Source organism: Anas platyrhynchos, chromosome 5 (assembly GCF_047663525.1).
Source record: "Anas platyrhynchos isolate ZD024472 breed Pekin duck chromosome 5, IASCAAS_PekinDuck_T2T, whole genome shotgun sequence".
Classification (NCBI taxonomy): domain Eukaryota; kingdom Metazoa; phylum Chordata; class Aves; order Anseriformes; family Anatidae; genus Anas; species Anas platyrhynchos.
Window position 1 is genome coordinate 36,071,579 of NC_092591.1, and position 12,571 is coordinate 36,084,149.

The following is a 12,571-nucleotide window of genomic DNA, read 5'->3' on the forward strand; positions in this document are numbered from 1 at the left end:
ATGCCCACAGACAAGACTGGTTGAAAAAAAGAAGCAAAAACTCATCTTCTCCAGCATGTCTTGTACCACAACTACCCGACCAGAAGCTGTATTTTCTAGTATACCTGGATGCAAAAGTTCAATGAGATATAATGAGACATCTTGCTCCCTTCTCCCTCCATTCCTACTGGGGATGCAGAGGCATGGGAGAGCTTGCAGCTCAACCACATGCTAAGACATTCAGCTTGCTTCTGTAAAAATACCACACACAAAACCAAAGCTGAGTTTTCAGCTACCCCAATGAGTTAGGAAATTGTTTGCAACTTCTGCAAATTATAAGCTTCCTTTGTTAAAAAAATGGTTATTTACACATGCTTAAAAAAAAAAAAAACACACAGGGAAAAAATTAGCTCTAATAAAGGTCAATACAATAAACAGCATGGCTTTGAGGTAACAAAGAACTGTATCCTAGTACTAAGCCTTCAAATATGGAAATAATGGAACGAATTAGTGACTGTCATCTAACAACATATAGAAGCATGAATAAAAATACTCTTAATTTGTATAGGCTTTTCAGCACAGTAGTAACAGGAAATGCTATTTATTAATTGCATTGCTGCTAACACAAGCTATGCAGCATTCACATAACAATGTGTATGTACACATATGCTATGTTATATACATAAAAAGACATGAGTAATGCCTCATGCTGCTGGGATCTGTAAAGCTAACATCACATTGTCTCATTGACTCTGATCTTTATCTTTCATCAAACGGCGCAGAGTTAAGTTGCGGTCCTGCATTATGCATAAGCAGTGAGCGCAATTAGACTGAAAAGCGAGCTCACCTTCTCTGATCTTAAGTGGAAAGTGTGAACTCTGATCTGCACAGGTGACAGCTTTGTGCATTACTCCCGTTCACTAGTTAGCTTCCTTGAATCTGTGTATGCAACAGAAAACTCCAAACACATAGCTGTGGCTAATCCTATGCAATCCACTCACGTTTAAACAAGCAAAAATACGAAGTAAGAGAGCAAAGCAGTTATGTTACTTCGTTTGACACAAAGAAACTGCAATTAGTTCTTGCTTTTACAGTTTAAGAGTGATGCTGAAAAACTGGAGAAAAAAATAAAATGCCTACAGAAAGAATATAGTGAGTAAGAGACAGAAGGAATTTGACAGAAGGAATTTGATCTTTCATCCAGCAAAGATATATATTAAAAAAACCACCAATGAATGGAAACTACACCTAAACAAATTCAGGCTAGAAACGATGCTTCTTCTGTTCTCAGAGAGATGGAATCCTTTAAGGATTGCTCATTTCCAAAATCCCAGAAATGTTTTCGTTGAAACTGGATGCTTTCCAAATAAACCCTTTATTTCAACTTGGGGTGTCTGTTCTGAAGCATGAATTTAGGAAATCTAATGGTCAATGCAGATGAAGGAGTAGCAGTTGCTTATGTTCTCAAAACACTTCAAAGGAAACAAGCATTTTCCTTTTACAGAAAAAAATGAAGCAGAGAAATAATGCAACTAGTCAAGGGCAGCACAGGAATGAAGTTCACACTTCCCAATTCCAATTATGCTGTTTCCTTGGTCCCTTCTGGTTTTAAAAATGTAAAATAAAATTCAGTCCACAAGCTTACTTTTTTCCCTGCTTCACAGATTCCATTTCTGTTCAGTCTCAGATTTAATAGCAGACTTATTACTAACCTGCAAAAATGAGAAATATTTTAACTGCAGAAATCTGTTGCTATTGAAGCTTAAGAAGCACAGCATATTATAATTTAGCAATATGCAAGCTAAGCCATGCAGAAACTCAAAACACCAGGGTTGCTCATGCTTCACCAGCCATTCCCACAAAGCATCTATTACAGAAAACACCTTGTTTATTAATTGCTGTACAGCTATAATCACACACAGTACTAAGTACAGAGTTAATAATTTGACGTTATACTGCATTCCACATTTTAAAGAGAAAACCAGGAAAAATTCACACGCAGTATGATATACGCATCTCATCCACCAGCAGCTCTTCACATCTATGCAAACTACAGAATTCAGTAACAGAAGCGTTTTACAAAACCCACTCATTTTCCAGGGCACAGGATTGCAGTGATTAAGCACCCAGACTCCTTGACAGTCTCCATCAGGCTGTACTAAAATCCACGCTGTTAAATCCTTGCAATCTTTTTTAATCCAGGCTAGCTAGATTAAAGTTAACTTGGGTGTGTCTAACCATTTTGAAATTGGGAAGTTTGCAGACATAGCGTGTGTATCATCATTCCTAGCCTGCCTAGTCAACAGGTGCCCGTAACAGCAACGAAAAATAATTATTACTGTCCACACCACTTCAATCATTTAGGTACCAACATCTATAAATAGCTGAAGGGAGGGTGCCAGGAGGACAAAGCCAGACTCTTTTCAGTGGTGCCCAACAACAGGACAAGAGGCAATGGGCACAGACTGAAGCACAGGAGACTCCACTTGAACATCACAAAGCGCTTCTTTACTGCGAGGGTGGCTGAGCACTGGCACAGGCTGCCCAGAGAGGAGCTCCAGGAGTCTGTCTCCTCCTTGGAGATCTTCAAAAGCCACCTGGGTGTGGGCCTGGGCACCCTGCTCAGGGTGGCTCTGCCTGAGCTTGGATCAGGTGGGCTCCAGGGGGCCCTGCCAACCCCAGCCACTCGGTGATAACAGAACAGTGATCAAAGCACAATGACCTTTCCACCTTACAGATAGTCAAAAACCTAAGCGATCCAAGGCTCTTTTCATTTTTCATTGTGCCTTAAATGAAAGAATATGCAATTCTTTCAGTCTCATACATAGTGAAATAAAGGTGAGACTTTTCTCAAGAACATCCGTTTCCTATTACAAAGGGCATGTTTAGTTATTATGAACATTAACCAGTTTTGTTCAACTGAAGGGTACAACTGCAGTTGTTCTCCAGTTCTGGAGTACATTATTTCATCTCCCAGCTACAGCACTACCAACTTCTATTAATTCACTGCACTGTTTTAGACATAAAAGAAGGTAAAAATATACTAAGCACTTCCCATTTCTTTTCCATTTACAGTCAGTTACCACTGCAGTGTTGCATTAGAAAACCAGAATGGAAGCCAATCTCTAACTTGGGAACACTTAAGCCTCAATGAGAGCATCTAATGTCCCTACTCCCTTTCTCAGATACCTGCATGCATACAGAAAAACACACCCTCACTCCCTAAGCAACATCCTTCCTTTATTCATAATGAGGTTACTTCTAAACAGTAATTGTAGGGCTTATCCCTATCTTTGTTTGGACTTGAAGACTAACACAATTTGTACAAACACCAACTAAACCTTCAGGAAGTTTCTGGGAAGAAAAAAAAGAAGGAAAACCTGCAAATCGCGAAAATGCTACATAGCTCTGTCTGTCTCCCATTGGCCATTCTCAGAGAAATGCTTCCCATCCAGCTGCTGTCTCCCATGACAGAAAGCACAGCACTACATAGTCTTAAATCGGCCCCTGTGGAAGAGCAATAATCACTGAGGCAAATCCTTTCCCACCTCAAGCCCACCCCATGCACCCACGTCTTACTGCCACAGTGATAAATGCCACAGGGCTTTGACCTGTCAACAGGAATAGCAGAGATAAAGCCAGGAGCTTTAAAAACAGCCTACCAAATATAACTTCAGGTCGGTATTAGCCACTTAGTCACATTGACCATCCCTTCCTCTTCCCTCTCCCAGTCCTTTTGTAATTTTAAGTGCAGGTCAAGGAGAAGGCAGCAGTCTGACTACTCTGCATGCAGAATGTCTCAACTTTTATTCTGTCACTACTAATGTAAGGATGTGGAGAATCTGACAGAACTTGAAATCTATGCTGCTGAGAGCCTTGCCCCTAAATACAGAATCTAAATAGATATGTAAAGGAATCTGAAACAAGCGAAGATTGGCTTTATTGAGCACATTGCTATTTTTAGAAGAGTCACCTGTTAATGTGGTTACGCTTTACAAATAAGCTTAGCTCGCAACCGTAAAACCTCCTGATTTCAATGAGGCTGGGTCTACAGAAATATGAGCTTATGAGCTCACAAGCCTTAAGAACAGTTACTAGTTAAAATATATTCAGTTGTAAATGCAAATCTGTATAATTAGAGGCAAAATTAAGCAATTTTTAAAATAACCCTGGGAAACGGTTTCAACTAGTGAACAAAGTTGCATGCACCTAATTCGCTCAAATAAGAAACTTATTTGTTTCTTTAAACATCCCACAGGCTGATGAAACCATGTTTCAAGGGAGGATTTTTTCTTTAGTAGCAACGTTTATTACAGTGCTTGTTGTTTCTAAATCTAGACTCCCTTTACATATCCTACGTCTGTAATTTTCAACATTTGTCAATAAACAGATCATCATAAGGAGTTCAGTGGAAGGGGCTGTACCTGCACTTCTGATGAAGAGTGTTAGTGTCTGGCTGCAAATCAGCTTTAGCTGATCCATGTCCAGATGTTCTCCCTGTGGTCCCTAGCAAGTGTTCTGGTCTTCTCCCTTCAGGCAGCACTACACCTTGTGCAACGTGTTGTGTTAGATCAGGATGCTGATCCCTCTGAAAGCGAATCCACCCCTGCCTCTTTGTAAAAGCAACACCACCACTCCCCATCCCCCTGGCAAAAACCAAAACCACGCACTGCAATTCTCCAGTCTTCCTGCTATGCCTTCTTGAGCTGGAGTCATTACACACCTGCAAAGGGCTTGCACTGATACAAGGCAGAGGGTAGGGCTGTATGGACAGAACTGCAGCATCTCGTGCTTGCAACATCCTCTTTATCTTTTCATAACCTCCCTAAAAGTATATTATAGGGTCAGTGAAAGAATGGACCACATACTAAAAGCCAGTCTTTTCCAAGAATCAGTCAGGCACATTCAGAGTAATCATCCCTTTCTTCCTTACAAAACAAGTTTAGTTTCACAAGTAGATTAAAAGAAACCACCTACAAGAACTACTGTGCTTTTGAAAATGTGACAAAACCATGCGTTCTGTAAGAGTCTGAACAGAGTCCAACCTGCTTTTAGGAACGCTTCTACAAATACCTAGCAGGAAGCCGGGGGGAATAGCCATCTAGCTCCCTCGCATCTGCTTCCTGAAAAAGCTCTCACATGGAGAGGATGCGTTCAGCCACAGACTCGGGTATGGGCTGGCACTCAGGGGACGCCAGCCTAAACCGTTCTGCTGGAGAACGCCCCTTCTGTACTGCTTGAAACACTGCACGTTAGTGGTAGTCCCAAAGCCAACGCTGAGTTCAGGGCAACTAGCATTACTGGAAAGGATGACCGCCAGACAGTACAGAGCAGAGCAGGGACTCTTACCTACCCAAATTCCTAAGGAGGCTGGCAAGGGAAGCTTCAGCAAAAGCTGCCGGTGGCTGTCGCTAAGAGGTTGAGATGAATCATAGCACAGCAAATCCTGGAAGCAGAAAGACCATAGGTGGGAACAAAGTTTGAATGGGAAATCAAAGGGTGAAGTCTTTTTCAAAACATAAAGGGATATTGTGGAAATTCTGCTTGTTGTTCTTTCTGGCTTCTTAGAAAGATTTATGAAACCATAAACCTATTAAGTTTCTGCAGCTCAGATGCACTCATCTCAGAGTGCCTAGATGAGAAGTTTCTCACTGTAACAATAACAACCTTCTTTTATCACCCTCTCTCTGAATCAAGTGGTTTTCTCCTGGAACACATTCTGCCAGACATTTGGGGGATCAAACAAACATTTGGTTACACCTAAAAAAAAAACAGGATACTTCTGAGTGCTGTGGCCCAATTTTTCCTCACTATTCAGCATAAACCTAAATCACACGTGTCAAGCACAAGGACAGCAGGAGTGAAATTATCTGTCATCAACTGGAGCCTTCTAAGAAGCCTCCAAGAGTAGGAAGAGAAGTTTCAAAGCTGGTCCTTCCTATATAAAGGGTCCTGCAATAAAATCTGTATCGTTTCAGCCTTACCATCTGATCTCTGATTATTGCTACAAAAGCGTTGCATCCACATATTATGGGAGCCCTCTAAAATTAAACTGGGCAAGCAGATCTAACTGTGGAGAGCTATGCTGCAACCCCGGGAACTGCACAGAGGCACAAGCTGGAGCACAAACTGCTGCTCAATTTTTGTCCTCCTCCACTCCCACCAAGCTCATGTGCTAGAGAAGACGCACGGGGAATCTTGTCAAAGAGAAGGATTCAAATCCAGATTAAAGAAAGGAGAGCTGAGAAGGCCTAGATCATGTCTCCAGCCTGGCTTTCCCCAGTCCAGCTCACTGCTGGGCTACACAAGCACTTGGGCTGACGTAAGGCAGAGACAGAACAGGACAAAATAAGCGGTCAAGGATGGCTGCTCTCAGCTGCAAGGCCAGCTTCAGCTGCACGGAACACCATGGCAAAAGTGCTAGTTACTTTATTACAAGGATCTCTGAAATTTCATAGATTGCTAAAGCAAATAAATGTAAATCATCCATTTCTACTCTCCCAACACTATTTCCAGACAGGTCAAGTGAAGTTGGAATACTTGGAAGCAAGAAAATTAGTATTAACCAAACCACTTTAAAATGAGCCAGACAGCACTATCAGAGCTCGCTGAAGTAATTATAGCCTAAAATCATACTTATAAACTAAACACATTTTAACAATAACATTCCAGGAAGAATTACATTTCAACTTTTGACATTACCAACAAACTGAGCCCGTCTCTCAAGTAGAATCACATTTTAATTTGGGGATAGAAAAGCTCATTTCCAACTCAGTCTAATGAAGTGAGTAAAAGGTTTAAATTCTATCAGCCTGTAACTGCACTACTGACATTTTGGCAAGTCATTTGGGCAGCAGGTGAATACATTTCTGCAGGTGGTCTTCTGGTGAGGAAAAATTTTCCTTATTTTCTTTAAGGTGAAATTCTTCACCCATTCAGCCATTACTGAGATGCATCATAATTCTAAAGTAGAGCTCTCCATTTTCTTTGGTGTTAAATTATAGACCTGCTGTGTAAAGACGATTTTTTTCTAAAAAAAAAAAAAAAAAAGATTGCCTGCGAAGCTCAATTGTGATTGGGAAGGCCGCCTACACACCAGAGAGAGTGAGAAAAAACACACTTGCAGAGCTGAAAAAACATTGGTGTAGGCGTACATAAGGGGGGAGGGAAGAAAGAACTTGGTTCTACTGAAAAAGGCTATTTTCTTACATCACCCTTGGAAGAACTAAAACGTGTTACTTGCAGAGCATTCGAAAGATTGTTTTCTACTTTCCAGATGTCAATATCCAGCACTACAAGCAACGAGGAATCCTTGCAGACTCATCTCCCTGACTCCAGCATCCTGCATCTCAACCAAGGGCTGCTTTGCTTCCCCCACCTTTCTGCTGCATCCCACGACAGCTATTCTCAGAGCAGCAATTCACCTGCAGAATAACAGTTCAAAGCTCTAGAAGCCTTACGTAATTAATAACATAAGGATGTATTGAAATTACATCCAAAGCCTTTTCAAAAAAAAAAAAAAAAAAAGGGGGGGGTGGGGAGGGAAAAGAGGGGGGGAGAAGAGAATGTTTCAGCTCATACAAAAAAATTAATTTCTAGAAACACTAAGTAAGTGGCATTTGTTCTCAGCAGAATCAAACAGTATTCAGAACTTCTGAAAAACAGCTGCAAAGAAATTCAGATATTTCTCAAAGACTTTTTAAAAAAATATTTTCCTCCATAGCCTCAGCAGCCTCCAAGCTGATTCATCTCACAAGAAACATTAATAGGAGATCCCAAAAGGCCTGTTAGCTAATCCAGATTTTCAAAAGAAAGAAGGAACAGGCATCAGTGTGAAAATGTGAAATATCCTCCCCTTTTTCTTTAGGAAAGCAACATCTATGCATTATAATTTCTAAACAAAGAACTCTACACGCAGCGCTCTTGTGTCATCATAAAGCTATGAAAATATTTAATAGGTCTGTCTTTCCCTTCATAATAAAAACAAAAGGCTGTTGACATTAGCGTGTTAGCTGATTATTACTGTAATTACTATCACAGGAACGAAGACAGCTGGGACAAGTTTCACCAACAGACGTCAATAAAAATAAGATGATGCATTGCATGTTGCTCCCATGGCTTTGGATAGCAGCTTGCAACCCAGCGGGAGGATTCCAGTCAAAGGAGATGGGAGTTGAGCACCCAATTCCCTTGGACGCTCAGGCTGGTATTTTGAAAGCCCTGTAGCTAGCAGATGACTGAATCGCTGCACCCACAGTACCACAAGAGAGAAAAGCCCACACAGCAGTGCTCCTCAAAGGCCACCTCCAACTAAAGCTTTTACAGAGCTCAAAGTTTCATCTCCAGCCAAACATATGCTGCAACTAAATATGCTGAATGTCAAGAGCTGGTAAATAACGTTACTACAAAGTGAATTCCACTTGTATACATCTTTTCAACTATGTGATTGCTAAGCACTAATGGCTATTACTAATACATACCAGACAGGTAAATTCTGCATCTTAGAAAGCACAAAGCCATTTGACTTGCACAAACATACTCGGCAAGCAAAAGCTTAGAAGTCATAGCTAAACTCTTAGAATTACTCTTAAAACACAGGACAGTTGCTCCTGGAGGTCACTGAGGCACAAATTCTTGGGAAGGAAGGTAGACATGGACAAAGTACCAAAGGGCAGTGTAAAATTTGACAGTGTTACAAGCTCAGGAAAGCAGGATCTGAAACTATGACTGTGAAACAGCAAGGAGAATAAATAAGGCAATAGAGGAATGAAGACAAAAATAAAGGGATGTACAAAGCAGCAAGAAACAAAACCCCTTGTTTTAGGGAAACAGGAATCATCTAATGTAAAAGGAGGTATATAGATTCCTATTGAAGTTTGAAATTACAGCCATCTTGACTTTCATCCTCATAAATAGTGAAATACTATTTCTGAGACTTTAGTAAAGCCTATTTATATAGTAATACATGTACGATTCTGATAAACCAAATAATGCATGAAAATATTACACAACAAATCAATCACATACACAGAATTTGCATCCTAATAAAGCGTATCCCTTCATGCTTAGCTTGTCAAGCTAAAGAACATTTGCTTTGAGAGCTACTGCCAGAATAATCTGATCTCCTGTATTCTTCCATAAATGTCATTTTTAGGTAAAATCATGTTTTAGTTCCTCTTAGCATTCTACAGAACAGCTCAAGGTAATGTGGAAGGCTGCGTTTTACCTTCGGGTGCTAAAATCTCCAATGAGACCAAGCCTATTAAGAAAGAAAAAAGCCCTAAGAGCATGGAGGGCTGTCAGAGGATTCACTGCTGCCAATAATATCAAAATTCAGAGAAGATATTTACCTCTCGCTTCTCAGACACTAAGAACTTAAGGAATTTTTCAGTGCAATACTGGCAGCAAAGAGGAAAGCTGAACCAGTGAAACCTTTTTACCATCTCATTTACTTTTTGAGAAATAGCAGTACAGAAAAAAGATTTGAAATTGAATCATGCTTCAGTTTTTAAATGATTCATCTCAGGTGTATATGGGGGTTAGTTTTAGGTTCTCATCGTGTGTTTTTTTTTTTTCTTCCTTTCACCAAGGGAAGAATGAAGTCCAATACAGATTTACAGTCTAATATAAATTCAAATACCTTTGACATCATAATTATACAGTATCAATCAAAATTAGTAACACTGCATTTAATTCATTAACTACTTTGCTGCCCTGTCAACATAAGTCAATTACTGTAATTCTTAGCATTTTTTCCTCAAAAGGGGTCACAGAATAAGTTTCCTTTAATTTCATTGTATTTGAAAAGGATTCTTCTCATGTTCACAACCTCATTTTGGTGCTGTAAGCCATAACCTCTCCTGATTATGCACCATCACCGTGGCTTACACACTTTGAAAGGCCATTTTTTCTAGCCACACAGCACAACTGTAATAGCGTATAAACAGCACTTCATTTACCTTGAATAAAACTGCACATCCTACAAATAGAATACCTGTCCCGAGAAGATACTGCTGACTTGAAGAGCTTCGCATACATGAGCTCATTTCTGCCCAGGGCTGAACCAACTGAACTAGAACATCAAGGAATTCACAGAACACAATCAGCGAAGTGGCCTCTGGCATTACTAATGACAACAGGAAGCATTCTACAGTAAGGAAAGTGAATAGTTAAGTTTGAAATGGTTGAAATGTAACGAGAGTTAACTCATTTATTTACTTGTTAAATGAAGTGGTCACCTTCCCTTTTTTGATGTCCAATATTCCCTCTTTAAAAGCTAGCTTATATCTGCAAAAAAATATTGTCCTAGTGTTTGTTTTTCAGCCCGTCGCAGCTAAACTATAAGAAAAGCACAGGATTTTCCATTGTATTAGGAGTTACTGCTGTCAAGCAAAGCACCAATAGTATCTGTTGAAGAAAATATTGGAGCAGCAAGGATAAAGAGCAATTTTAGCAAATAATACACAAGTTCATGACTTGAAAGCTCACTCCTTTTCTATTTTGTTGGGGTTCTTTCTGTTCATTTGTTTTCTTCTTTCACATGTGATTTGAGGCCATCCAACCACTGTTAAAAGAAATGGAAACTGAGCTGGCATCTCAACTGACTTCTGTCATTCCACTTTTGGATTTTTAAAACTATTGGTCAATGAAAACAGAAGAAGCACAATAGAAAATATGTCACTGTTAGGAAGCTTCCTACTGATAAGGATTCAAAGTGCTTTGCAGACAAGGTAAATATCCTTAAACCAAATAATAATAAATAAAAAATAAATAAAAAAAAAAAACAAGAGAGACCAAGGCAAGAGAAAGAAAGATCTCAAAGTGACTCAGCAGCCAATGGGAAGACTAATGTTTCTGATTGCCACCTTCTAACACCTATGACAAAGGACCAGAATGGCTTCTCTTTTTATGAAGGCTCTCATCAGCACTGTGACAAACTAATGGTATACATACTTTAAGGAGCAATACATTAGCTATGCAAATCAGACACCCAAAACAAGAATGCAGGGAGCTGCCTAACAGCGATCAAAAGCTTTGAAGCATCTTTGCTGAATGGCATCAGCATACCAATAACCAGTGTGTTGCTTCCGCTGAAATGCAGTGGCATCTTTCAACAACCAAAACACAGAATCAGATTTCCCCAGTCCTTCACAATACACCAGCATATTGCAGAAACTCTGTTATTGTACCCTCTACCACAAGGAGGAGGTTAAACCAAGCCTAGTGGAACCTGGTCTAGTGGGAGGTGTTCCTGCCAATGGCAGAGGGTTGGAACTAGATGATCTTTAAGGTCCCTTCCAACCCAAACCATCCTCTGATTCTATCACAGAACAGATTTCATTAGATTTTAACTGTATGTATTTGTTCTGTGAGCACCATTCCTATAAGTCTCTAGATCCCTTCATAGCTCTCCGGGAGTGCATACCATATATCTGCTACAAAAGCAAGCTTCACAACAAAAATAGATATCAAGTGTCCATAAAATTCAGTGAAACAAACATTAACTACCTCGCTATTATTTCAAAATATCCAAAAGGATATGAAGCAGTCCATTCCATTGAGCAAAATTTATTCAGTCTTCAAAAGCATTGACACATTTCAAACTGAAAATCTTTATCTCTAAGTGTCACACTCCATAAACTGTATCTTTTTCAACCCTTCATTCAAATTTAGGCTATAAAGTCAATTTTTTTTTTTAGCTAGAAAGTTTCCTGCATATGTAACCAGACTTCTCTATCCTGTTACAAGCCTTCCATGAAAGGAAACTCATCCACATCATCTTTGTGATAAAGCAGAAGACAATACACTATTTCTATCCCACTGAAAGAGACCAAAAAACCACCATCAAAAAAAATCAAGATATTCTCTCCCGCCACACCTAAGGTTTCCATTTCCAACTGGGAGCCATCTTTTACACTTATATTTCATGAAAACTGATAAACTTATTTCCTAACTCACCAGTACTGTGTGCTTTCATATCCTTTTGAACTGCTCTGCAGACTTGGTAATTTCAATTAGTGTGGGGTTTTCTCTCTCCAGTTAAGCTCTTCAAGCTCTTTGTGAGGCTAAAATGAAATCCAAAAAAAAGTTCTTTTCTACCTGTTTTCCTCAGGAAAATTACAAAGTATTTTGTACTTTTCTCAGCAGATAGTTCTTTTATCTGCATTTCAAGATAAACTGTTCTGTAAACAATATTTTGTAGTTATGCTTTTGGTCATATATGTAGTTCAGAAAACATAAAAGCATTTGTAGGCCTGCTTAGACAGCATTATTATGGCTTACATTACGTTTTGTAAAGAAGTTACTGAAAACAGACATTCTAGCAATGCAATCACATGTCTCAGAACTCTGCATAATTCAAATAATTTTACTTGTCAGTTCTGCAGTTTTCCCATTAATGAAAATATTTACTTCACAGGGGTCAAATGATTAATTTCCATGAAGAGCCTGGACCTAAAACACAGTAATTTGACGCATCTGAGGAGAGGGTGAAGGAAAACCAAGCTAGATATTATATTCATTTCCAAATGAGAAAATATTTGAGTTGCAGCAGAACCAGCTACTTTCACATTCCTAGGAATATTAGCAAAAT

The 12,571-nt window shown here is 39.5% G+C and overlaps 1 protein-coding gene across 12 annotated transcripts in view; it reads right to left on the minus strand.

Annotated features, from left to right (window-relative positions):
* Nucleotides 1-12,571, minus strand: part of SIPA1L1 (signal induced proliferation associated 1 like 1) — a 202,704-nt gene that overhangs the window by 130,215 nt on the left and 59,918 nt on the right. For 2 of the 12 annotated variants that reach the window (XM_027458310.3, XM_038180715.2), the window contains one exon: nt 1,625-1,691. The exons of 7 other annotated variants lie outside the window; for them this stretch is intronic. The gene's annotated coding sequence lies outside the window, so the exon portion shown is untranslated. Of the gene's footprint in view, nt 1-1,624; nt 1,692-5,328; nt 5,426-12,571 lie in introns of all 12 variants that reach the window. 3 more of the 12 variants (XM_027458308.3, XM_038180714.2, XM_027458309.3) reach the window with 2 other exon arrangements.